General features: G+C 39.8%; 1 long non-coding RNA gene across 6 annotated transcripts in view; it reads right to left on the bottom strand.

Annotated features, from left to right (window-relative positions):
- LOC106036441 (uncharacterized) overlaps window positions 1-27,999 on the bottom strand; it is a 143,423-nt gene that overhangs the window by 92,772 nt on the left and 22,652 nt on the right. For 5 of the 6 annotated variants that reach the window (XR_007168172.2, XR_010834191.1, XR_010834194.1 and 2 more), the window contains exons 2-7: window positions 26,894-26,973; window positions 25,404-25,488; window positions 23,354-23,572; window positions 20,416-20,562; window positions 13,107-13,160; window positions 11,044-11,140 (exon numbers count right to left, since the gene is read on the bottom strand). This is a non-coding gene — a long non-coding RNA (uncharacterized lncRNA). Of the gene's footprint in view, window positions 1-11,043; window positions 11,141-13,106; window positions 13,161-20,415; window positions 20,563-20,711; window positions 21,317-23,353; window positions 23,573-25,403; window positions 25,489-26,893; window positions 26,974-27,999 lie in introns of those variants that run through there. The other variant, XR_010834196.1, reaches the window with a different exon arrangement.

The raw sequence follows: 27,999 nt of genomic DNA on the forward strand, positions 1-27,999 counted from the left end.
CCACCAAGTAATATAACACTGCACTGCCCACCTGTCAAAAAAAAGCACTTCATTATTTCATCATATGAGGTTTTTTTCTGATTATGCAGTTGGGAAAACCAAACAGAGGAATTAATGAAAAGCCTGCTCCCTCTTCCCCAACCTTCCCACAGGTAGTTTGAGCTGAACCAGAAGCAGCTGTTTGTCTGCACATTACATAGGCTTCAACTTGTTAGTGCTCTTATCCAGCCAATGCACATGAACAGTCCTTCCCAGTTTCGATTGCATGTCCTACAGCTGCATCAAAGTGGTTTGTATAGGGCTGATTTTTGAAGGGACAGAAGTTAGAAAGGGGGAATAGCGAGCTTTCTGGTGAATAGAAGCTTTTCTGTCTTCACTATTTCTGCCCTTAAGAGTCCTACGCATCCTGAAAATAAAAGAGGCAGCGAAAGACACTTGTCTTCATTCTCCCAGATTCTGCAAAGCCTCCTGAGATGACTGCCTACTCTTGGGAATCAGGTGGTTTCCAATACAGGCATGAAAATGGCTTGTGGCTGGGGGCTTTTGACTAATGCATTTTTGTGAGCTAGAGCAAACCTTTTGTCCAATGACCTTTAAGGAAATGAGCTTGTTGAGCACAGGTAGGGATGGGACATGGGCTGTGGCTTTGCCACGTCTGTAACGACTGTCAAAAGCCCACATCACAACTGAAAACTCAGGCAATACACTTGTTCTGCCTGAATTATGAGACCAAGAGCATAGGCACATTAGCACAGAACAATGAATCCATCAGTACTCGGTTATTCAATTATTTGCATTTCTCCTGGAGCAGGGCTGTTGTGCCTTGACCTGGGTTTACTGTTACACTTACACAGGCAGTCAGCTGTGACTACAGACAGCATCCCGTAAAGGAGCACAAGAAGTATAGCGTAGTTAAATTGGCTTAAGTGCAGATCCACAGTGATAGCATAGTCATGCTAGCATCTGCAAGGCCACAATTAGAACGCTCGCTCCCCATTCTGGGCTAAGGATTGCAATGCCTGGCCCCGATTCAAATTATTCCTAGGGGCCTTGAAGGAACTATTGGGCTTGGAAGCCACATCACCTGCCCTACAAAGAATACTTTGATTTTGAATATAATAAATCAATGAGAGCCTCAAATTATCCATTGCATCCACACAGAAAAATTCACATACACTTCTCTACTTGCCAACCCCAAAAAAGAAATCTACTACATTTCTAGTTCCTAAACATGAAGCAAGGTTGTTTTGGAACATGCTTCCCAAATATCAAAATAATCTGGATGCTTAATTATTAATGCCTACACTGTAAACAGACATACTAGTTTTCCTGGCCCTTTGTGAAGTGTTGGGTAAGAGAAATGAGGATAATTAGGGACTTACGTGCAGTTCTCAAAACCTGCAAAGTTTCAGTTAGATCTTGTAGCTGGGGTTTTGTAATTCATAAAATCAGAAGGACCCCCCTACCCCAAACAATACCAACTTTTTTCAAAGTGGGAACACAAGCATGAAACCGAGGAAAGTTTTGGGCTACATTAGACTAAATGGTGGTATTTCCTGAACTTCAGAGATCAGTCTCATTTGACACAACGGCAGAGATGCATACAGACAGAGCTGACTGCATCAATAGTGGGTTTTGTATGCAATTACAGGTATTGCTGAAACAGTAACAGCAGCATTAATGCAGCCTACAGCGCTGGATAATCATTACCTGATTGTTTTAGTAAGTTTTTGAAGAAACCTGCTCTCCTGTTCCCCTTTTCCCCTGAATAAGTGAACTCTAAAAGATATTTACGGAAAACAGCACTTCTGGCCCCCAGCTGACACTGATGTTAGCAGACAAATAAGCCTCCCTCATTTACAGGTAAAGACTAGCTGGGGCTTTTAACGTAAAAGCCTATATTCATCCTGAATTAAATAAATTCTCTTCTAACAAATCACTGCTGTGCATTAGTAAAAAAAAAAATAACTGGAGCCACCGAGCTGCTGCAGTATGATAAAGGCACATCAAACAGAGGAAATGTTCGGGTTAATGCAAGCTGGCTCCCCTGGGGACACTCTCACCCAAATGGTCATCTCTGTAACCCAAGTCTTCAAGGGAAGGAGGAGGATGGAAATGGCAGTATATCAGATGCTAACAAAGTGTGCTGGCCTAACACGCCACTGTACAACACAATTAACTGCTTACACCAGCCGTTGCCTTGTTTCTGCCGTGTTACACTTCTCACGTTTCATGTAATAGAGTTTGCAAAGTGCTCCCAGTTTTCAATTAGTCAGCCTTGCCCTCCCCTTACGCTCATCTGTGCCACTCGGACTGACTCCAATGGACTACTTGGAAGTTAAGTCTCACAGACAAACTCTCAAAGTATTTCAAAGACATTGGTAACAGTCAGGCTTTTTTATTTTATTCTTCAAAGCCAGTCATTAGATGTAATTTATCCTATACACTTCTGAGGAATCAAATCAGGGATATAACATACCTTTGCTTTCCTGCCCTAGGTGTACAAGAAATTTGTAACAAAATAAGCAATAACCTCTTCATCTACAGAATAACCTTTCCGTGAGTATCCTTCTAACTATTGATTTGCTGATCTCCATCACAAAATCTCAAACTACTGTTTCATACCCTGCTTTTCTTTGAAGTAGACTTATGTAATTGCATACAGATAAAAAAAATCAAAGACCCAGGAGTTTTCTCCCCTCTCTGTGCCCTGCAATGAATACCACAATCACTTTTAGCTTTTTTTTTTTTATAATTATCCTTTTATATCCCTCCATACCTCTGTGAAATGTATGCCTTTTAGGATAGGAGAAATGAGATGGAGCATTCTATAGACTTGGTTTTCATTAGGTACTGATTTCTTTTAAATATCTGCAAGACTGTCAACCATCACAGAAAATACACCATGTTATTCTGGGACTGCATTGCTGTATTTATGATCTAGATACTGCGCTGTAACTTGAAACAGGCTCGCGTAATACATGGTTTCAAACTTTCTAAAAGTTATGGAAGGTTCAGGTCTAAGGTCTGGTCCCTGACTGAGACAGTTTATTTGAAAGATACAGACTGTGCATTTGGTTCAACAGGTCATAGCATTGGCTCATAAGCTTCAGAGGATCAGAAATCTTGAAGTTTGTATTTGGAATCCCAGTTTAAACCAACTGTGAGAAGTCCCCAAATCAGCATCTTGCAAGACCTTGGTTGGTGTATTTTGAAAACCCTAGACTGTGGAACAAGAAACTATCACAAAAAAACACAGACGCAAATGTAGTTCGTGTTCTCAGTTATTTTCAGAGCTGGATGAGAAACTGAGCTAAAATAACCTCATTAAAACTAACTTTATTACAATACATTGGTTACTTCCAACTGCCTGATATAAAAATCAAAGAAGAGAGGATGTGTCTTTCTTGCTTTTTTCTTCCCCCTATTTCTGACAAAACATTAGATGAAGAGGAGTGAAAATCACTATTTCTAAAATTTTCATGCCACCAAGTATCAGTTTGGAATGCAGATTAAAACCTTATTTTAGCACATATCTAAATCCTGTTCTGTCTTTATAATAGTGATTGAAAAGATCGCTTCGAATCAGTGATACGCAGCACAACACAGGATCCCTCTTCTGACAACCCAAGAAACATAACACTTAAGAAGCAAACACAGGAGAAGCTTGGGTGTCTGGTCTGCTTCTGGAAAACCTCTGGTTCAAAATTCAGCCTTAGCTTGAAAAACCAATGAGCTGAAGCTGATTACCACTGGCAGGAGTCTGACTCCAGACTGAGAATGACTCCCTATGTACTGATATTTTACCAGACTTTTGTGCATGTTGAAGGTAACACTCTTCTCATGATACTTCCACCATCTGGAATTTCCCCAAATAGGTCTACGTAAGAGTCTGGTTATGACCAAACTGTACCTGGAAATCAATCCCCTTCTTGAATATGAATGGTAAACAAAATATCAGTTGGAGGAGTCTGACCTCTACTCTTTGCTAGCATTCCAATGTCTGGAGAAAGAATCATATTTTGGGCCCCATGCACTTTCAAAACACTCAAGAAGGTCTGAGATATCAACCAGGCTACAGACCTGATCTGGAGGCCAGAGGCCCCCCTGCTGACTTTGTGGATTTGGATCAGGGCCACAGAGAAACAGCAATTCTTACAGCTTGCATTAGAAGACAATTGCCATTTGTAGGCAACGTGCGAATATTCGGGGGCTTTACTGCAATGAATCCAGTAAAGTTTTACTCTGTATAAAGTTATTGCAATGTTTGAAACTGAGCTACAAAATTTTAATTAAAATATCAGTAAATTCCATATGGCTCCCAGGTGTTCTTCAACCTGGTCCCCGGTCTCCCCTTTTCCCTTCATCAGAAAAAGAAAAAAAGGGATCTGGATTTGTACATGGAGATACCCTCCGTTCTGCCGCCATCCTGATATTATTGTATCCAGTGCTGCAGACAAAGGTTGGGACTTCCTGCACAGTATGGGCCCAAGTCTGCTTTCCCCTTAGACAGCATTTGCAGATGTTTCCAGGAAATTTGCTCCAGGCAGGTGAAGAAAAGGAGTAAATTTCTTGGCTTTCCTATACATTAATCTCTCCTCCCCATCTCAGCATCCTTCTGTAATTCATTCTCCATTCAACCTCAGGATGTCCACATTTCAAAACAGGCATGAAGTCAGCCAGGATTTTTTTTTTTATTAAACCTTGTTAGGGTATTTTTAAAGCACGTTTATTGGTTTTCTTTCATTTAGTTCATCCAACCACACAAAGTGTTCAAGTAAAACCAAAACTTAGAGACACCAACTTAGAAATCATTTCCACTATTTTCTATTTATAGTGTTGTAAAATGCTGTAGGGCAGAAACAATCCTAAATCATTTCTTAGTTACTCTACTCATGCTCTATAGTATCCCTATAGAAGGAAAACAGATTTAAGTTGATTTAGAGATATTTGCCAGTTACAAACCAACAAAGACTGGGTCATTTTAGTCTGGCTCTTCTATGACACCAAAGCAAGCCTCTGAGCTTTCTCAGTCAGGTTTTTTTTCTTATTTGAACATAGAAACAATTCTCCTGTCTTCTACTTGACAGTCAGCTGGTGTTTGCGTCACTACATTTAAAACTGTGTTAAGCAGATAAAACAATAAATCACTAAAAACATAAAAGATCACAATCCTATCTGTGATTCAAGAGAAGGTAAATCTACTTCACCACTTAGGGATTACTGGTTCTAAGATCTGCCAGCTCTTAAGACTAAGAGCTTTCCAAGCACCCACAGACATTACATGAGAAGTCAAGGAAAGGAAAGCAATACATATGTCAATAAAAAGAAAACACGTTTGTTTATTGCAGACTAATTTGTGACAAAGGAAAAGAACTAGCCTAACAAAAACAGTACAAGACTCAATTTCTAGGAATATATTTACTTGTTTTTAGTGGGGAAAAACAGCACACACCAATGCCCAACACTACTGAGCTCTGTTCAGTCTTTTTGTCTTTCATTGTTCTCTTCTTTCCCTTGGTGTGCTCCCTGCATTGTACTGCACTTTCTCACGTTGCACTCTTGAATTACCATTCGCTACAGTGCCCATTAAAACTTTTTAAACACATACAGGTAGGTGTTAGCTGTCAGAGGAGAAGTCCATTTCCTTCTTCTGGTCCTTTATGCTAGATTTGATGCCACACAATTCCCTAAATATGGATATTTGCCATGGCAACAACTGCAGCATAGTTTTGCAGAACTCACCCCTTAAGTGGCTTAATGGATATGGTATTTATTCCCTTTCTGAAGATTTAGCTTCAGTGACACATTAATACAAACATAAATGGAGCAAATATTTGTGTGCTTCTTGGGAATAACAAAGGCACGTTTATCTGATACACACAGAAAAGACATTTTTGAACCTCATTAATACATGAGTAGAAGTCAATGGAGGAAAATGGATCTTGTTAACTGGCTTCTTGGATACCAATAAGTATCTCATTTGCCTTAAACATATCAACCTAGCAACACTATTTATTCAATATAGAATAATCAGTGACATTAGAGAGCCCCGGCACTGCACACAGAGGAATGATTAATCTATTATTCATTCCACAATAAAGACTCTGAGGGATTTACCGTATGAAAAGTGATAGTCAGAAAAGGAGACAGTATTTTTTCCTGACCTGTATGGGAATTCCTGTCCTGTGGGATGAATTCCATTGAATAACATTGAATTATTTTTATTATTTTAAGTTCCTTTCCTTCCTGCAAGAGAGAAGACATTTCAAAAGACTAAGGTACTAATATAGAGTACGAAGAAAGAGGTTCTGAGATGCACACAGGCACACAGCTTCCTACAAACTGGATCACTTTTAGGCCTTCTGAAGAGATGGAATTGCGTTGATATGAGACAGAAGCATCTTCTTGCTACCTGGTGTCTACCTTGCCAAGAATACACATATGAATATGTTCTTATAATGTAAGAATACACATAAGAATATATGCACACAAATCTATGTACAGACATATCAGAAAAATATCTTGAGAAAAGTAACTGGAAACCTCATAATAGAGCTGTCTCCATAACTCTCACAGGCCTGCTCTCCTTACCAAGAGATAACCACAGTCTTACATTGCACCTAGGATCCAAGAACCTTGAAGGACATTTTCCTTGGACACTTCAACGTAAGATAACATTGGACCACTAGCCCTCAAACTACACAGCCAACTACCTCCATGACAGTCAGTAAACTAGACTCTGCACCTGCTTCGGATAGTTTAGATACCATCACTAATTTCCTTCATTAACTGTTTAATAATTATTAAGAATCATTTTGCTTACTCTGCAGTAACATTGATGGCCTGCGTTACAACACATTAGTAATCTAGTTCTATACATGAACAGATGCACAGCTGTGTGATTAATTGGTGTCAAGATGGCACCTGAAAAGCACTTATTTGAATATAGAATTAAATAACAGGACAGGTGACTTGCAACATCTACGTGCGCATTTGTGTGGACAGCTTGGGATTCTGCTATTTCAAAGACCAAGACTTTAGTTTCTTTTTTCAGTTAAGTTTCTTCCAGAAGCTGAGGCCATTAAAATCAAGCAGAAGTTCTGTCTAAGTAAGCAGTAAGTAAAAATTATAGAACTGGGATTTAGATCATGAAACTCTCTGAAAGGCAACTTGTTATTTGATTTTGAAATGTAATGGAAAGTAAGAATAATGAAGATAACTCCAATTACTTTGGAATGGCCTTCTGCTCCTTACAGAGTATGCAGTGATTAACTAGTCTTTTAAGCACTTCATTTTTTCCCCCAGTGATGCAAGACTTACCCAGGAATCCTTGGGTAAGAATAATTTGTTTTGGCAAAGGTATTTGTAATAGAGGGAAAGGAAGGTGCAAACCTCTCCCTCAGCTAACCCACCCACTCAGCTCATCAGCTTTTCTGTGGGCTGCTGGCAGAAAAGCCAAGGGAGAAACTTGCAGAGGAGGATACTTCACACCCGCTTTGAACAGGCTATCACAGCAGACAATGAAGACAACTGCAACTTCTACCATTCTGGCTAGCATGACACTAACATTAGGGCCTACACAAGTGGTTGGCTTCAGCACACCTGTGAACACCACTGAACTGCGTAAAAACCAAGTCACACTTTTAAGAACCTCTGGTGAACAGTCTCACTTCACACTGCTGGGCTTTGAATAGGCAGACCTTGGCACATTTCTTTTCCTTTCCTGACTACTTTTGGAGAATACAGCTCTACCAACATCCTAATAGAGCTGTGAAGTTATCTGCTGTCTTCAAATACACTAGCAGTGATGACTGGACTCAAAACAATGGTAGTTTCGCTCCTCAGGAGCTCTGTATCATCTTACCAGTCATCACCCATATGCAACTTGACAGAACCCTAGAGATCATAAAAAGAAAACACTTATTTTTTGATGACTGAAATAAGGGTGCTGTTCTATGCTGGAGTGTAGTTTAAATTATGCAAAACTCTGAGATATGCAAGGCATAAAGAAAGGAAGAACAAGGCCTTTAATTGAATTCATGACCCATTTCAATTGAATTGCTAAAACCCTAACACAGAAGGACAATTTTGCATTCTGCTAACAAAATCCACCTCCATCCACGTTACTCTCCATGAGTCACTCACACACACACACTTACTACACAAGATGCAAGAAAGCACCACATAGCAAGTAGCTGAATTAGCATCTTCTTACATTTGACTATGAAAACAGTGAATATTGAGACAGGATTATTCCAACTATAATCTACAATTCATTGTTAACTGTAGGAAACAAAATGTCTTCACTTGGAAATTCCAGTTTTTGTGTGAACTAGCTGCATTTGTTCCTCTGCTGCTGTCAATAACTGCGTTTACTTTAGACCTTTCTAACACAACATTTCAAAGACTGTAGAGTAATTTAATCTATTGGGCTATTGTTCCAGTAGGAGAAGGTATTGTCGTGTTATTGTCCTCCAAATTAGCTTACAACAGGAGCAAATGAAATGACAGGCACATTAAGAGGCAGAAACATGTATGCTATGATGAGAAATACCAGTCCTCAAAGCATTAAGCTACAGATCCTATAGAACAAGGCAGAAAGCCAGTGCTAGAAGCAGCCCCCATAAAAACACTTCCTTGCTGAAGTGCTGATGGCAACAGCACCTCCTCACCAGGATGTGCTTTTCCTCAGCTGAGGGGGCTCTCACAACCTTGCAGGATCACTCTCACCCCACCACCCATCTCTGATGCCATTTCCCTGCACAGGACCACAGCTCCATGTTCATTCCCCTCCCTTATCACCATTTCTTCACCCCCTACCTGCTTTTTCTTCTGATTTGCTGCTTCCCAGGGCTTTGCAAACTCTCACTGGCGAAGAATGGATTCCCTGGCTCTGCATGCACACCTGTAGCTAAAATCTGGGCAACGCCCAGGAGCCACACAACTACGCTCGTTACCCCACCCCTGCCAACCATCATGGCACAAAATGGCCACCAGCACCACCAAGAGATGGCCATGTGCAGCAGGGATAATACTCAGTCAGGGTGGTCACGTGATGGCATGGCAGCCCTCTGATTGGCTGAGCCACTGAGCCCGAGCAGCTGCTGCAGAGCTTCACCCGCCATGGCGGCGTTACTTCAGTGCTCTGAGAGTGGGAGAGGGAGGCAGTGCATGGCCCAGCAGCCCCCTCAGATCAAACGGCAGGGAAACAAGATTCAAAAACATTTAATTGACCCCTGTGGAAACGGCAAATTTTAGCTGCAGCCCCCCAGTGCTGGAGGGTGTCTCTAATGTACAGGGATAGCTGGGGGACAGGAGAAAAGTCCCTCACAGAAGCTGGCGCTGCTGTTGCAGCTGCTGGTGGCGGTGGGAGGGGCAGAAAAGTTGCAAGGGGCCTCCATGAGCGAGATAGGGCCTATATCTCATTGTTCCCACGCACTAACGATCAATAGAAATGTAATTACTACTGTTCCTATTTGGCATAGCTAAAAAGGGTAGCACAGCTTTGGGCTGATTCTCCCATTGAGGATGCAGCTCTGCAAAACTACTCCTTTTATCTTTCTTTACATATTTATTACAACTCTTTAGACTGATCCATGCAAACTAAATGAAAGCAACCAATAGAAAGAGGCTGGCTTGTGCCAGCAATCCCCAGACTGTCAAGCGATCACTGAAGATTGGACAGGTCCTGATGAAATAAATGTTGGCTGCTGACTCTTCCAATTTTGCAACACTCCTCTGTGTCACTGGAGCAGCCTTGTCCAAGATTGAGATATTTGCAAACTGTCATCTTTCATAAATATCTGCCTTGAGTGACACTTTGCCCCCCTCCATTTCCCTTTGAAATGTACCTAGCTGGCACGGAGCCTGTGGGATTTCATTGCCTGTGATAGGTGATTAGCAAAGAGATGATTTCCTCCTCCCTCCCCCTCCTCCCCTCTGCCAAAGGGCTGAGTGACAGGTCCAAAAGGCGAAAGGCAGACTGGGGAAGCAAATCTGCCAGAGGCAGAAGTGATGACACTCCGAAAACACTTCATTCATCTTGCCAAATTACAGGCTGGGCTGGGGACTGATGGGGACTGGAAGGGGAGGGGGAGTAATCCTTTGCATTTGCCTTGTATGCTCTCAGCTTGAAAATATTGCAAAGTAGCTCCTGGCGCTTGAAGGATGCACCCCAAAACTCTTCAGTTTCTTGCTCTGTAATGCTAACAGGCAGGCTGCTACCTGGCTCCTGTTAGCAGTTTTCTGACGCAGCGTATTAACTCTCTCAGTCATAGACATCAGATCCCTTAAGCTCTCACAGTCTTCCTGCCCAGACGTCAATAACTGGGACTGAGAGGGAATTCCAAAAGGCAAAATTAAGTAGTAAGCATCTTACCCTCACAGACAGTGGAGCTGGAGCATGGCACTGTACGGCATGCCTTCCCCTCACTGATTTGGTAGGCAACCGTGCAGAGGGCAAACCAGGTATTGAGATGTTACCTGCTTATCTACTGGGAAGGCTCCAGCCCTGGAGTGGGTAATTTGGGAAGTAGCACAGGTGTGAACCAGCGATTATGCTGGTTCTCTGTGAGCTGTGATGTATTTGGAAAAACAGCTAAAATTAAGTGTGTGCTTGGACAAAGTTCTGCACAAAACTTTACTTATTTTTATTTTTTTTTTCAGGAAGAATGGGGATTTGGCAATGCCAATTATGTTGGATTTTTTTTTTTTCATGAAAACATTTTCTAAAGAATGGCATGATTGGAGGTTTTTAATTTAGGGAATTTTTCAACTTCTTTTTTTTTGAAGTGGATGTCTGGCTTAAATGCAATTACATTTTTTTGATTTGCTGAAATGCTTCAGACTTGCCAATTAACTACTTCAACCCAAAGTATTTTACTTGAATTCTCAACATGTCCCAAGTTTATACTACTTACATTTTGAGACTTGACAATTCTTTTTAATAGTGAGATAACCAACAAAGGAAATTACCTGTTTCCTCCTACCTTTGCCTACAGCCTATGTAAGCTTTATTATATCATTGAATCTTAAACTCACTCTTGCAAGTGAAGAACAAGTCAGTTATTTCAGCTGGTGCAATTGGAAGTCTCTCGTCTGTCATCTTGAAGTACTTCAACAGGCACACAAACTACTCCTGAAGAAAGATAGAGAATGATTTTATTTTTAATAATACATGAGTTCTTAGTTACATTTCCAAGACAGCAGACCAGATTCTTGTCTCTCCTACACTAGTCTAAGGTTTAACATGCACTCAAATACAGGCTTAATGCTAATGTAATAACTTACGTGGGTTTTATTATATCAGAACCTAAATCTCTAATTCTGATGTCACTTCTGATATTTGTTTGTGTAAATGAAGTCTTGGCTAGCTTTCTGTAGCATCATCTGCTGACTGTATCTCTCAGGATATAATGAAGATGAAGATCAAAGCATAATAAAGTGATTTCCTAATGACAAAAAGAGACTCCCTGTACAGGACAGAGTCAAATGTCTACTCTAGAGTGGAGAAATATAATCTAAAATGAGCTTACCCGATCATCACAGAATCAAAAATGTCACACATGAAATAGACTATCTGTCCTGGAACTGCTTGATACAAGGATGTTTACCAGATATTAATTTGACAACAGGACGTTTTTTAGCCATGCTGATTTTAAACTGTATATCTTCTGTACTATGTTCTATTCAGCAGAATTAAATGTGAAGTACTTAAAAAAAATCCAACAGTTGAATTCAAATGTAACAGGGTTCCCTTTATCCCTTTAACACTAAAGATTTGCAAAACAGGGACTATTCATGTTCTCAAATGTTGAGTTTCCTGTATCTGAAAAGGTATTCGAATCAGCAAGTACTCAGTGTTGTCAGCTGGAAAAGAAATGCCAAGACAACACAATGATTAGATTTTTTTTATTATTATTATACGAGGTCTTGCTTATAAATTGGAAGTGCTGGAAATTGACCATCATTTGGTATTGGGAATGGGAAGAACCATCAAACATGAAAATAAAGCACAGTAAGGATCGAAGTCAGACAACCCTTTCTGGTAGATTTCAGTACTAAAAAGCGTGCAAAAAATACGATGCCAATTATTTTGAAAAGTTATGCTCTACCATCACTCAACAATTTACAACTTCAAACAGCTAATTGAATATCACATGCAGTGTGAGGTAGGCTAGCATAACAACATATTATCTCTCCCCCACACTTCAGACTGAGAAACCTGGAAAGAGAAATTAAAATGAGGTTCTCAAGGATGGTCTCAGGGACCGAGTTTGTGACAGAACAGAGATTAGAACTTGGAGGTCCTTTCTTTAGCTGAATGTCAGCACACAGACAAGTGAGGCAGTTTTGCAGCTAAAGAGGAGTCCATGTGAAGCTGAGGGACCCTGACTCATAACTGCAATTAAAAGTAAAAATGCTTCCCAGGTAACTCTCCCTCTAGCTTAATTATTTTTCCCTGATAAATCAGAATTTAAAAAGGAGCAAAAAATTCCTCATCTGTGGTCATTTAGTGCTCTTGGGGGCTTTCCCTTGGGATATGTAGCTGTGATATGAACTCTGAACTCAGTTCAGGTGTCTGTGCCTGCCATCAGAAGAGCATTTAAGGTTGTTGCTTTCAACACAGATATCTGCATGGAGCCGTGGATGAGGTTCCCAGCCTGTAGAGGGGAAGAGGATTCTTGCATGTTTTAAAGATGTTCTCATCTCCAAGGGATTCTCACTGATACAGACTCTAGGTGGCTCTGCACTAAGCCGGTGGGTTGGCTAAGTATTTTAGTAGATGTAGCCCTATATCCAATTTTGGGTTAGAAAAAAGTGATAAATGCTACATATGTAGACATAGTGTAACCCATCTGTCCACCTCCAAACACATGCATTGTACACATGACAAGTTAATTGTGCATTAATCAGGATATAATCTCATACTGCTAATGCAAGTTATGATGTAATTTTACCTTTACTACTTATACAGCTCTGGCCATTATTATCATGTAATAAATTGTATCACTGTAGACTGATGAATGATACTAGTTAATGCATCTCCACCTAATTTGTGTATTTCACGTGGTGATGTAGCATTACTCTGATTTGTTTCTTACCTGGGGAAGCTGCCATATAATTGTCTTATGGCTTCACTAGACTTTTCAGAATGCCTGCAACAGAGGAGAAAATTTTTGGTGTTTGCTTTCATTAAAAAAGAAAAAAAGGGGGAGATTGTGCCATAGACAGTGATTGGTTTTTGTTAGGAGACTAATCCCCTCCCAGTGAGCCCAGCCCTATGTGAAAAAGGATATACTACAAGGAACAAAACCCCGAAATGCGGACTTGGAACTTAACAGTCCACATTTCGCCTTCTGTAATATTTAATGCAAGAGTGAATAGTTGCCACTCCTCCATGTCACTCCTACAGCATGTCCATAGGTCCACTTGTTAAAGTGAGTCACAATCAATATAGCTGGGGCTAAAAAGGAAAGTTTCTGTCAGAATTACACGTTCACATTTTTCCTAGCTTTTGCCGCTCATCTCTTTATATGTACAGCTGTGTGTCTGACCCTCACACCTCAAGCTTTTTAAAGTTCTGGATTTTTTTCTTTCTTAGAACACTTTTTGTGATAAATATGAAAATGAAGAGAGGGAACGTAGACGTAGACTGAGCTATTTTTCTAATGCTTTCCATTAAGCAGCAGCTGCTGTTACCAAGCTGTCATCTTTGTTGCTAGGGAGATTAGGTGTGCATGCCAGAATGGGACCGGTTGGATCAACGCGTCCACCCTACTGCCCGGGAATGTCAGCGCACTGATGAACTCCTGGATGTGGGGCTGAGCAAACTCCTTCCTCTGACTTCAGTAGGAAATGGGCTGCTGGAGCAGAATTCTTGGGAAAGGCCTTCGAAGCTCTGCAGGGCACTCAAAACTGCTTTCCCACACCATCATAGTCTCTTCTTCCTCCCTCCCCCCCACAAAGTGAAAAAGATGAAATGTTTCATTTTGACATTTTCAAAATTCAAAGCATCTTGATTTTTCGTTTCCAAAAGACACTTCAAATTTCACATACAGTCTTCTGCCTTCTCAAAGGAAACAACAACAGGTAACCTAAGTAAGATATGAAATTGCAGTCAGTGCCCAGCAACGTATTCTGATTTGGACTCAGCCAGCAAACCAAAACCAATAATCAGCTGCCTGCATAATGCTAATCAGTGTCTTCAATGAACTTCTCCTGCCTCTAAACACTGTGCAAGTGTTAAAGAGCTTTGCTGGCCTATACAGAAGGCATTAGAGTTGTTTTGCAAAAATAAGTGTTTACAATTAATGCCTTACAGTTACTGTCCTTCTCCTCCAAACAGAAACAAGGGCCTATATATATATATATATATATACATATACATAAATATAATATATATTACAACTCAGTGAAGCCATACAAAGCACATATCACCTTTCAAAGTGCAACATTTCTCCAGTCTACACAGTAGACAAAATACCAAGACAGAGGTCTCTTTTTCCTCAGTTAGCACTCCATGATCAAGGTATGGTTTCTGAGTCTGCGATGAATGCAGTAAGAAGGGTACAATCTTCACAGTTCGCTAATATGCTGATAAGAAAACTTTATCACTTTATTAGTGAATCACAAATGGCAACAGGTCAGATCAAATTTCTCACGTGGCATAAAGATCATAAATGCAGTTCCCAGGGCTACCTCAGCTTTAATAAAATGAAGTCATCCATGTGTTGCTTTGTATTAATATTGCAAGTAGGTTTAAGCATATATAAGCCATGATTTTTCCTCAAGTGTTAAATCAAATCGAATCACAGATTTTTATGAGTGATAAAATGATAATAGACCAGATCTGGTCAGCTAGGATAATAACTTGATTCAGTACTTTGGATGTAAGTGTTTAAGGTTTCCATAATAAAACTGTAATGTTATACCCTAAAGTGTGTTAATAACATTAAGTGATGTAACAGTGAAAGCGAACTGACAGAATGTAATACCCATAGGGCCATCATAATAGAAATAATTTATAATGTAACAGCAATAAAATCTTTAATGTTATCTCAATCCAGTCCTGTCCCCATGTCTGGGGTTTCAGATTACATGTGATTTTTTTCTATGCATTTAAGTGTTAACTTAAAATAATTAAGAAAATGGTTTTCAAAGTAGAAGCGCCTTTCAAAGTTGCTGACCTGATAATCATATCATTAACTCTTTCCTTCCTGACCAATTCCCATGTGGCTGAAAGCTGATGTAAAAAGAAGTAAATCTTCTTTCTTCCAATATGAGATCATTTTTTCTTCCTTTAAAAGCAATTTACAGAAATGAAGGAATATGTAGGACCACCTTACTAATTAAAACAGAACCTCATTCTTATGATTCTCACACCTAAACACAAACACAAAATATGTTGTCTAAGTTTCAACAGCCCTGTAGTAAATGCCATCTCACTATAAACCCATAATGTTCATAAATAGGGCTATCTGCTAGAGGAATAGGAAGGCAATAATGTGTCCTCCATCATTGTGGTGGCAAAACAAAACATGACATGGAAGAGCCTGATTAGATATTAGAAAATGTCCTTAATAGCCAAGTGCTGGGGTAAGTTGCCTGGTGGGCCCATGGGATCTTCTGCACTGGAGATTTTTAAGAACAGAAAGGATCAAATGTCTGTGAGGTATGAACATAATGTAGTTCATCCAACCTCTTGATAGAGGGATGTACCAGAGAATGTCATATAGAGTCATAGAATATCATGAGTTGGAAGGGACCTACAAGGATTATCAAGTCCAACTCCACATATATGACACAGACAACCAGCTCCCTATTTTACAGCATAAATACCTTCCCTGGAATCTCAATATAGAGTGATTTTTAATATCTCTTAAGAGAGTTGTCTCCAGGAGGTAAAGAACTTCTTTGCTCTGTATTCTCTTCAAAGCATTTGAAAAGTAGTAACTGGATGGACATGTACACAGATATAGAAACATACACATAAAAACATTTTTTTAGAAGTAAATGGGGAACAATCTTTAGGCTTTCTTTGATTCAAGGTAAGGTATAGCTTTATTCCTTCTTCCTGGCAAAACTGCCTTCTGAGAATATTGGCTGTTTTAAGGCAGGCATACCAAGGGCTTACTGTAATGTATGCCATGGCTCAGAGGAGTGAAAATAGAATAAATTCAGCATTTGAATTCTCTTGCAAACGTGTCCAGCCTAGGACTAATAACCTGTATCTTTAGAAGATACTCCAGCATCAGACATACAAGGTAGCTATTGTGCAATTAAGAAAAATCCTCTGACTCTCAGGTTCGCTCTGGACCCACCAGGGAATCCAGAAAAAAATAACTGGAACTGAACAAAGAAGCAGCTTATCATCTTGAAATATGCAGGGTTAATCGTCCCTTTAAAAGCAAATATATTAGGAAAACATTAGATCCTTAGCCCTCTGTGACATAATTACACAGGCTTCTGATTAAACAGAGGCGCTCATTAAGTAAAACATTTTATTTTAGTTTCTTGTTGGTTGCTGGTATTATTGGGCTTCTTGCCCAATTCCAGCCAGGCTACCATATGAACAGTGAAAACAGCCAACATTGTTAATACAATAACAACAACAACACTTGGCACTTCCATCATTCCCTTGATCTCAACATCTTAAAGCAATTTACAGATATTACTTGGTTTCACCATGTGACAAAATTGCCGAGCACGTAAGATTGATCACCCTTATTTTACAGATGGATAAGGCAGGGCAGAAAGGTATTAAGTTGGCTTTCCTTGTCTGCTAGAAACTTAGTGGTAAGATCCAGAAGTCCTGAAGAGAAGCCATGTGGAATTCCTGCTTCAATAATGACTGAACTTTTTTCCTCCCTCCTTAATTGCCATTGTCCTTTATTGGTTCCATGTAGCAGAAGATGGCTTATTCATGGCTCAAGTGCCATGAATAATCAAGGAGGGATGCAAATCTTACTGAAAAGGGAATTATAAGCATCACTTATTATTTGTCATTTTAGAAAAAGTGGTTCAATTTCTCTCCAAATAGATGTGTTGGTTTATGTAAAACAGTTAGGGCCTAGTTTTGGCCAGCTATAAAAGACATAAAGACATAAAGTTTGCAGTGGGGGATAAAGGCATAAGCAGGAGAGAGAAGGATATTTTAGTTCCTAGTTCACCAAATCTGGCTGTTCAAACACTTGTAATGAGGCTTCTTTGCAGAGCTCCCAGCAATGGTAATGTAAGTGGAACATTTGTGCCTAGGGTCTAGGAATGCATTTAAACATGTGAAGCCTCTCTGAGTTGCCAATAGCACTTAGTCTCAAAACCCCTCCCATTCTCTTGATCCGTCTTTGGCAAAGATATTCTTCACTCAGGGCTTGCGGGGGGTGCTCTGGCAGACTAGAATCCAACTATGTATTTATGTAGCCAAACTTACAAAATAAAGCTCCCGTCTACAGATGTGCATACATATCTTCAGCCTGAGAAATAGTGAAACAACTTTTGTCTTGCATCTAAGAACACCTCATATGTTGAAAGCTGAGCAGAGCTCACATTTGCTGCTCATGGTATTGCTTCAGCAGAAAAAATATGCAGAATATAGAATTTCACTTCACACAGGGATGGTTTCATCCCAGAGCTCATCTTGATAAATTTCTCAGTGGTGTGCTGGATAGTAAGGAGACTCGCTGGTCATCTGCCAGATTTCTGCCATAGCAAAATAGTTCTTTTTCTGTCTTTAGCCTAAAAGAGAGAACTTTACTAAGAGCCTGATGTGTTACACTCACCTTAGGCACTAAGCTTTAGAAACAAAGTCTCACACAATGCATATAAATGCTATCTGTATCCAGATTCTATCAATGTTGATTGTAATTGGCCTTGCTGCAAACTATCTGCTACAGATACACACCAGCATCCTCTAATTTGTAAGCTCAGGTGCTCCACCCTGGCTACAAAAATAAAAACATAATACCTCCAAGTAAACCTAATGGGGTTACTATTAGAACAAGCTCTTAGGTCTAGGTGAATGTGTTACAAGAGTAAAAGAGGTGGGAACCGTCTTGTCACTTATTCAGCTGGATATGAATGACTGGCTTCAAAAGAAAATCAGGAGTAAAAGATTAAAGGGAAGATGACCATGAACTCTCCTTTCCCAAAGGAAGTTCAAAGCTTCCTGATTTAGGTTCTTATCACACTATAAAGAGGGGAGCGAGGGAGATAAAAATTTAAAAATAAATGATCTTTAAGAAATTATTCTCATCTGAGTGTCCTCCAATATGTCTGGTCCTCTAAGTGTTAAGTGAATTGTAACTAGATCCTAGAGAGACAGTTGCAACCTGGTTATCAGTGGCAGTAAATGGAAGATAATAGCCCCACTAGAGAGTTATGAAATGGCTTGTCTTTGAGCTGCCAAAGTGTTTAGGCTCTCTTTTATTATATTCACAGCAGTAATCCGATATGTCCTGACTTCTGTCATCTGTATGTAATGCTTATCAACTCTCTGCCAGTGATTCACCCCCTTGTCAGGGACAATTATTCCTCAAAGTGCTGAGGTTACGACTGAAGCAATATTATGACTAGAAAGAAAATATGAAAGGTGCAGCACATCACAGCAAGCAATCTTGAAACTGACGTCAAAGTGAAGGAGAACATTGTTGATAAAAAAATAAGGCATAATGGGAGTGTTGCACTATTGCTCCCAAGGCAGTCCTGGGCATCACTAAGGTCATACATACACATGACTATGGTAATGGAAGATTTTCCCATTATTTTATCAGAGTTACATTGTCATACTTCTCTGGTTAGGTGTCCATCTCCGTTTCCATTTTAAGCCCCCCATTTAAAGACATTTAAAACTACACAGGCAGAGTCTGTCCTGTCCCTGTAAATTTGCAGACAGGAACTCAGATCAGGAAATTCATTTTCCTCCAAAGAATCATGAAATGAAAACTATAATCTAAGGGACTGAGGGTCCAATTTGCAGTTTTCAAGTAGCCTGAAATTACAGTAACACCTGTGGTAAAGTTCTGATCCAAGCATGTTCAGACCAACCTGTTTCATCACTCTCTTAGATGCCTCAGGCAAAACTTAAATAAGTTTTGTCATTCCTTGTATTGCTTATGGTTTCATTAATTTGTGGAAGCAGAATAGATTATTTTGGGCTTGTGGCCAGGAGAACTTGTGGCAGTAAGGAAGCTAAAGTCAGTGTCCCAGCTACTGTGAGAACAGTGGTGAAGAGCAGAAGGCAATCTGCAAAGCATGGCAGGGGCCTCGGGGCGCCAGAAGCTGAAGACCACTGGGAGAGGGTGAAAGGCTGTAGTATTTCTTTGTCTTCTCTGGAAGCAAGGGGAAATTGTGGCTTGGGAAGCTGTGTCAATGGCAATGAGCAAAAGCAGCTGGTCAGTGGACATAATGGTGGAGACAGAGAGGCCAAAAGGGGTGCCAGATGGTCCCAGGGGCAGTCCAGCTGACCAACAGCAGCACCTATGCCCTGCATGCATATGTGGCTTCAATCCAGTATGAGTTAGATGTCAGTCAGCACATAATTCACTCGACTAAGGGTTTCAGCCTACAGGGTAGCAGAAGTGGGGGAAAACAATACCTCTCTGTGGTATTTTTATAGTTCTCAGGCTCTAAAAGTATAGCACAATCTCTGTTCTTTGGTTCTCATTTTGCAAACAAGTGCTCAAGGAGTGCCACTTCCAAGCTCGGAGGGTCACAGGTCCTACTGAGAGGCCGAGAAGGGCCCAACGCGCAGGTGAAACAAGTGGGGTAAGAGCACAGAAGGAGGGAGGAGGCAGTCAGGGTTGAAAAAAATTAAGTTACAAATCAGCTGGCCAGTCAGAAAGTAGAGCCACTTAAGCATAGGCATCTCTGTTCACAGAGATTAATGCAAGCCAGGTCTTTCTGTAATGTTTGGTGCTGTTATTTGGCTGGTCTTCCTGACTGTGCTTCAGAGAGGCCTACATGCACCGACAAGGAGCCTACATTGGTCTCAAGGGTCATGAGCAGCAGGGTCAGCTGTGCTTCCACTGGGAGAGAAAAGGAGCCTCCTAAAGCAATGAGGAAAGGGAATGAATCACTGCACCTTGTCTAATATATCGCAGTAATGTAATATAACAGCAATAACCCCCAGAGTAGCATCTGGTGAACTTGTGACTAAACACAGCTTGTTTTGCTCAATGCACACAAGTGATGAGGATATATTTCACTCCTTTGCCTCACCCTGCCCAAGCGCAAGTGGTAACAAAGCTGTTTCTGGGAAACTTAGACCATCTACAAATCAGAACTGCAAGCAGTCATTTCTTCCCCATGAAGCACGTAGGTAGCTCACTCTGCAGGAGAGTGCTCAGCAGCATAAACTCCTGAGTCTCAGTTATGGCCACCAAAGTAGACAGAGATCTGATCTCAGCTACTCACCATGCATGTCTGACACTGCAAAATTCCCCGTTAAACTCCTGCGTGTAGGTGGCTATTTCAGGTGATATTTCCCGGGGATGCAGGAGGCCCGACTCTCCCATGAAGAATATTGGTGACTAGTTGCTCTGACCTTGGTCAGAGTTAATCCTGCAGGAATGAAAAGGTTCAGATTTCAGTACTCGCTGGAAGAGAAGAGAAGGGAGGAGGGGTAGCCCCCTACTAACATAACGACATGACCGGTGGCTCTGCCGTCAGTTATAGCATTGCTTGCATTTGGCATTATATTACGAAAATACCTATTCAGAGTGGAAAATAAGATCAAAGACAACATTTCCGTAGTGATGACTTTAGCTCCACTTCACTCTGCTCTCTCTCCTCCTCCTGTCCTTCGTGTTTCAAGGCTCTTGCTCTATTCATCCGCTCTATGCAACCCCAGGTTTATAACATCACATCAGCAGCAGCACTAATAACCCGTGATTCTTTTCCCCCATTGTGTTTGTCAGAGTCAGTAATCTGGGCACTACAGTAGCGCAGCACTGAAAAGCTACAGTGTGTTCCTATAGCAACCAACTAATCCGCAGGTGGAAGGTGATTGGGCACCTTTTGCACCGGAACAATAATTTGAAAGATCTTTTTCAGTGTGCTGTTCTGCGGCATGAGTTCATTGTATTGCAACCCACCACGAATCATTATAAGCCGTCATGAAAATGCAGCCACGGCTGCACAAATCATAGCAAAGAGAGATGCGTCTTCCAGCAACAAGCCCTTGAAATATTTCACAGCAGGTTAAGAGGCCAAATTGCGTATAGTGAACTGTATTGTACAGGATAAAACAAAGGGCTTGTATAATAAGCCCACGCTGACAGTCTCCAAGTAAGGGAATCCCAGTGAAGTGTAAGTGTGTGCATGAATATGAGTTTTCCTAAGTGGTGGAAGGAAAACAGGCATAATAAAAGAAAGTGCTGGGCAGAGCTCCCACATAAAACTCTTCCAAAACCAATTACTCCCACCTGGTTATTCCCATTTCTCCGTAAACTTCTCCTTTTACAGAAGAGAATTTAATATTCTCTAATTGAAACCTCCAATTTAAGGCATTTGCTTGCTATCCTCAAAGTCTGAAATCCTGGCCTGGATTTTCAAAAGGTGACCAGAGATTATAGAAGCCTCAATTTTTCTTCAAATGAAGAAATGCCTTTTCTTCAAATGAAGAAACCTTCAAGAAACACAGAATGCTTTTCTTCTGAAAGTCAGTTTTTTATCTTTCTAATAGTAAGCAGTCTGAATTTGAGGTAGGGAGCGATCTTTCAAAATAAACCATCTTAATCCACGGAGTATGCACAGCATAGACGATGACAGAACAAACATCTCCATATCAACTTCAAGAAAGGATCACTGTCATTTGCAGCCAACACCTAACTTCTACTCATTTTTTCTTTGAAATGCTGGACTGGAAATACCTCTTTAATGATAAGATGTACAAGCACAAGCATTTCCCATACAGTGACTGCAACGCAAAGGGAGGGCAGATAGTGTAAATAATGTAACAGGCCTTGTCAGAAAGACAAAAAGGAGATCTGTAAAAGTCTTCAATTAAAAAAAAAAAAAGTAAATAATACAACTACTTCTCTACATCAGTTTAATCACATTGTAAAGAGAATGTCTGCATTAAGCTCCTGTGCTTAATAAAAATGTCAAAAACTCTCATTGCATAAAAGATCTCTTTCAACATTTGCTGGGGTGATGGAAGAGAAACCTTTAAAAGAGAGGGCAAACAGAAGTTTAATTACTCAGATATGACTTCTAAAATTGCAGCTTAAAAGTTTCCCTTCATTTACAGGCCAAAGATTCCAAGCTGGGACACTTCCATCTCAAACAAATGTCCTAACTATGAGACAATGAAATCAGTGTCTCATTTACAGCTGAAGAGTTTTATAAAGCAGAAGGTCTCCACTAGAAGCTGAACCAACAGACAGACAAAACAGAACAGATACTGCTTTCATGATCTAATTCTTTTACTCATCCCAAAGTGGGATGAGTAAAATGGATGAGGCAGGTTCACATACTCAGTTTATATCAGGTAGAAAAAAGCTTGAATGAGGTCTAGGGAAATCTCCTAGAGCTGTTATTAGGTTATTGAATATTCTACAGCTAATATCAGTTTCTTCCTCCTATTTCATTCTGCCTTTCCCCTACCACACAACTCAGAAAGTTTTCTCAAGTAAAGTCTGAAAATTTCTTAATCGATTTTTTTTCCCAGCAAAATATTTAAAAATCCTTGACCATCTCTAATTGTGAAATACATTGAGTGTTCTTCTCAAGTGATTCATGCCTTAAAATGACATGTTTTTGTTCCTTTCAGAGAGCTTGGATAGATAGCATTGTTTTTCTTTCCAAAGCACATCAAAGAGTCCAAATTTTGGCAGGCTTTCTGTTTCCTTTAAAAAAGGAGAAAAAGAAAGAAAAACTGAAGGAAAACAAAGCTAAGAATAGCTGTTCTCTTGTGAAGAGTTGTGGGTTTCTTCAATTCTAGATTCACAGTCATGGTGCTCTCTTTAGGGAGCTGCTGAAACAGAAAGCCTGGAGGTGGGGAGGTGGAGAGGGAAGGAAAGATCAGAGAACTGGCAGGGGATGTACAGCCTTTTGCCTCTTGATGTTCAGGCTGAATCTAGCCAAAGTCATGATTCACCAGATGAACCAAAGTCATCATTACTGTTAAGCACTTTCATGGGCTACGCAAAGTCAGATGTAGTCTCTAACTATTCCTAGGGGACAAGTTTCTACATAAGTGCAGCTGGTAATTCACTGACAGCTCTGGTGATGGTTTTAGTCTCCAGTTCATATCTCACTTTTGTAAGTTGTATAAATTCTATAAAGGGCCTGAATTTGGGTTAATCAGGGCCTTTTCCTTTCAAGATAAACAGGTACAGGATGTACATACCTTCTTTTGCTGGAAAAACGTTGGTACTCTGAGTAGCTCTCCCTTCTGCTGAAGCCTTTGGAGGAAATCAATTGGTAGTTTTCCAGGAAGGTCTTCAGTTTTGAATGCGTTAGGGACCCATATCCATTTTTCTTGATTTCATTTCTCCTTCTCAACCAGAAGCACGTTTTTTAATTATCATAGACTGGTACTCCTGTGGCAGGGTCTGTAGCCTGTATTCTTTGTAAAATATCAAGAAATATCGCTCAATATGAATAAATGACATCAGAAAAATGCAACAGAAATACCATAATCTGGTATTCTGTGTGAAGCGTTTATCTTGGTTTACTGTATAACTGGTGTCTATTGGTACTAGAATCAGATTATTTTAAGGCTTTAAAATCTCCTCACAGATTAGAGAGATCTAATCTGTGCTACAAGTTTATGGAGAGTGGTTGAGTTTCCACAGCTTCCTGAGCAGAGACGCTTTGCTCCGTATTGGGGATAAGATACGAGGAAGGACTATGAAAAGAAATCACACTGGAGGTAGTCTGAGGAAGATGCCAGAACTGACCGCTACATCAGCCGAACTACTGTGCCACACAAAGCTGAAATGTGCAGTCCTTCCCCATGATGACCTGTTCTGGGGTAAAAGTTCTTTTGACTTTAATGGGACCTTTAATAGGACTTTTGTTATTTAACAGCCAATATATCATTAAAGAACATGGCAACATTGCAGGAACTTTCAGTGAACGGCACTTGTGCAAAAAGGTATGGAATACCTGGCATATGGATACTGCTCAGAGGGATAAACAAAAAGTGCATCACATAGGTAACTTGTAAATAACTGGGGTAAAGAATATGCACTCTGGATAAAGATGACAGGGTTCATTGCTAGAACAAATCAGACAATATGTGAAGTTAGGCTGTGCCCTATTGCTCGGTACAATTATGTGACCTTGTAACAAAGCATGGTCAAGATGGCAGTGATACTGCATATAAAACAGAGCCTGGTGGAAAGTTGCTATTCTTCAAACTCTCTTGCATCTAGACATCTTTCAAGTGATTTCAGAATTTAGGGTGAAAGTGGATCTTAGGCCTTTTTTTAAAAAGCCATTTCAAATCCTCATTCATATCATAAATGCTTTTTTCTCCTTTTTTCTGCAGGCCACTTAAATCTCCGGGGCCATGACATTGTCTGGCACTGAATGCAGCCCCTTTTTATCATTATAAAGAAATAATGAAAGCATATGGTGGAGAGGCGCTCATATTTCAGTGTATGGTGCCTTCCTCATTCTCCATAACTAAGCACTGAAGAATATATAGTATGATGAGAACATTAATTATTTCCAATATACTAACAGAAAATTCCTAACAATTCAAAGTCATCCCTTCTGCCTAGCATGAATGTAAGTTCAAAGTAAAAGAAACCAAACATATTCCCACTTTTGAGCATTAAACATCAGCAAGCGACCTGTATTTTATTACAGTACACAGCTGTTTTATCACAAAAGTAAATAAATCACCATTGAACCAACTTTGGGAACGAAGATTTTGAATAATAACACAATTAACTTTTCCCACAAAGTCCAAATAGCCCACTTGCTCATAGTTGCTACAAGCTGTGATTCCCACGTGAAAGATATCAACTTATTTCCTTTTCCTGTCAATCATCGGTACCAAGTGGGGCCATGGTATGTCAGGTCATGACCTTTCACTCTGGGCATGAGCCTGAAAGCCACTAGTGAATCAACTGGTTTAATTATTTAGGCTGTTTCTAATAAATATAAAAATGTGGCCTTAAATATTTCACATGCTTGTTCAGTTTGGGTTTTCAAGCACCTCTTATCAAGCCCACCAGCCTGGAAGTATGCTCGTATTGGTAGGAAATCAGTCAATTAATAACCAAATCCATGTTTTGGAATAAAGTTTTGATTGTTGATTTTCAGATGGCTAGCTTGGGTATCACTTGCTTTTTGGTTTAGAGGATGAGATTTTTATTATTCTATTTCTTTACATAAGATTGGACTGTTTTTAAGCATCACCAAAAAAGTGAAGGTGATTTTCTTACCTCCCACAAAGTGGTCCTTTAACACAAACGCCACTGTAGGATGCACACTTTACCATATGTGATGTATTTTCTATATCCTCTTCAACTAAGGAGGAAAAAAAAAAAAGAAAGAAGAAATCCAATATAGTAAACTCCTTATAATACAATTCTTCTAAAAATATTCTTGAGTAATGTTGACAGCTTTGCTATTAGGTCTCTTGGCAATGGGCAGAGTTTTATTCCATTTCAGGTCAAAATGTGATGACAACCCACCTTTGCTAAAAATGCCAAGTTTTTCCTGCTTCTAACTCCCAATCTAAAATCCTGAACCTGAACCAAGCTGCTGACTTCAGCTAGTATTTACCAGTATTACAGAAGGAGTTTGCAGCATCCATACAACCATTTAAATAGAAAACAAGTAGTAATGCTTTTGGTGGATGGTGAGCTAGTCATGTACAACGATTAATATTCTACAAACATTTACACTTATTGCACAACAAGCTTTCCATCTGGTAAACTCAGGGCAGAATTAAACCTGAGAAAATAATTGATGGTGCCTTTCAAAAGACTGTGGGTCTAAATCTGAACTGCCAGAGCCAATTCTTAGTTTGGAACATTCCTGAAATGTACAGAACTTTCCCAATATTTTGTAGATTTATTTTGTTCTTCCTGGCCCTAGTGCTCTCAGAATACTCAAGAAAGTGAGTGTGAAGGACTGTCTCTATTTATAGATGATAAACCAAACTCTTATCCCCCTCCCTTCCCTTCACCCCACACTTCTGCATCAAAGAGAGGTCTCGAGGAAAGAAAAGCGAGCTGCTATTGCTGTTACTTTTCCATTCATTCTCATGAGCTGCTGAGGAGGACAGTTGCTTGCTGGTTCTGTAGGAAATATCAGCATTTCCAAATTTGTTTTTCTTTTGAACAAAAGGAAAAATCTAAATGACAAAGTGTGCCGGAAAAAAAAAAAAAAAGGAAATTGCCCCAATGTAGAGACCATCAATGTTACCTTAATTGAAATGTTTTTGCTATGAAAACATTTCATTTTGATAATGTTTGTTTTTTTAAGACTTCAAATCATGCAAAATAGTATGTTATAATTTACAATATTATCAAACAAAAGTCAAATGAAACATTCCACCTTTACTGAAGAAAAGTGTCCCCAACTTATTATGCTGCTTCTCAACAATTTCAAGAAAATTGCTGTCATCCTGAGAAATCTTTCAAATTCATCGAAGTCAACATTTGCTGATAAAAAAAACAGCTGTCTTCTAAGAAGTTTTCAATAAGATTTTCTCAAGATGCATCAGGAAGAGCACATGTTTATAACATGTGAGCAACCCCCTGAATCTCCTGGTGGATGAGAGATCAAAATCAAAGTATTGATCCAAGGATCTACCACTTTGAAATCAGATATGGAAAAATGCTAAGGAGCAGCAGTGATTCTTAGGGGTTTCAAGTGCATTTAGAGTACACGGTATCGCCTGGAACATGCTTCAGCTTGCACTTACCTTATTTAGCGTTTCAAAGGCTGACCTTTCATGCACTAAGTTCAGCGACATAGCAGTCAACCTATTAATGTCCAAGGAAGCTGTGGACCAAATCAGACAGTTTAAATAACTCAGCTGTGAACACAGAACCCCATTATCATTTCTGTGAGGATAATCTGAACAGCTGATTCATCTTGAGCAGTTTACTATGGACGATAGGTCTTCACAGCGTCCATTTAAAGTTTTAAATCAGATGAGGGTGAAGAACTTTGCACTCAGACACTATGTTGGGAGGTGCCATATAAAAGGACAGACAGGCAGAGAGGATCATATAAAGGGCCTTATTTCACATCGTGTTTTGATAGCTGTATTCTGATATGATTACTCATTTTAGTGGAATAAAAGCATGTAACGAAGTGGAGAGTTAGGAAACTGTATAACCTTTCTTCCCCTCCAACACACATCACCCTACTAAACACTGTATAGTCTTTGCATTTATCTCATGGTTTTAGTCAGAGAAAGCTGTATTTACCATAAATATCTCTGTTAGCAGTACAGAGCCTAAACAACTGATGAGAGGAACTAGCCTGTCTTGTAGAAGAGCATGGGAATTTATTGATCTCTACATACTTTTTCCTTCCTTCTCTAGTAGTGCTTCACAACTTTCATTACATGGACTTAGTGGTTGTTGAGAAGAAATAATCCTTTGACCACATCTTCAGCATTGTCTGATACATCACACCTTTTGAATACTACCAAAATGTACACCAGAAGAAGGAAACCCATGTGTGTTCTGAAAACAGGTTGGAAGATGACAGAAACAATTACATCTCACAGTTTTTTGCCTCTCTTTCAATATATACATAGAAGGAAAAGGCCATTATAAATGAAGAATGGTCTAATTATATTGCTCCTTTTCCCTTGGTCTATTATTTTGTCAAGTAGGCTGTTGATTTTAGACATTATCTCTGTATTCAGCAATTCCATAAATAATATTTTCATTGTCAACATTGAAATCCCAAACAGTTTTGAGCTCATAATGAGGTTTTCACCATTCTCAGACAATGCTTGAAAGAGTCTTTTATATGTTAAGCTGAAGATGTGAGACAATCTGAGCACGGTATATG

This window comes from Anser cygnoides, chromosome 11 (assembly GCF_040182565.1).
Source record: "Anser cygnoides isolate HZ-2024a breed goose chromosome 11, Taihu_goose_T2T_genome, whole genome shotgun sequence".
NCBI lineage: Eukaryota > Metazoa > Chordata > Aves > Anseriformes > Anatidae > Anser > Anser cygnoides.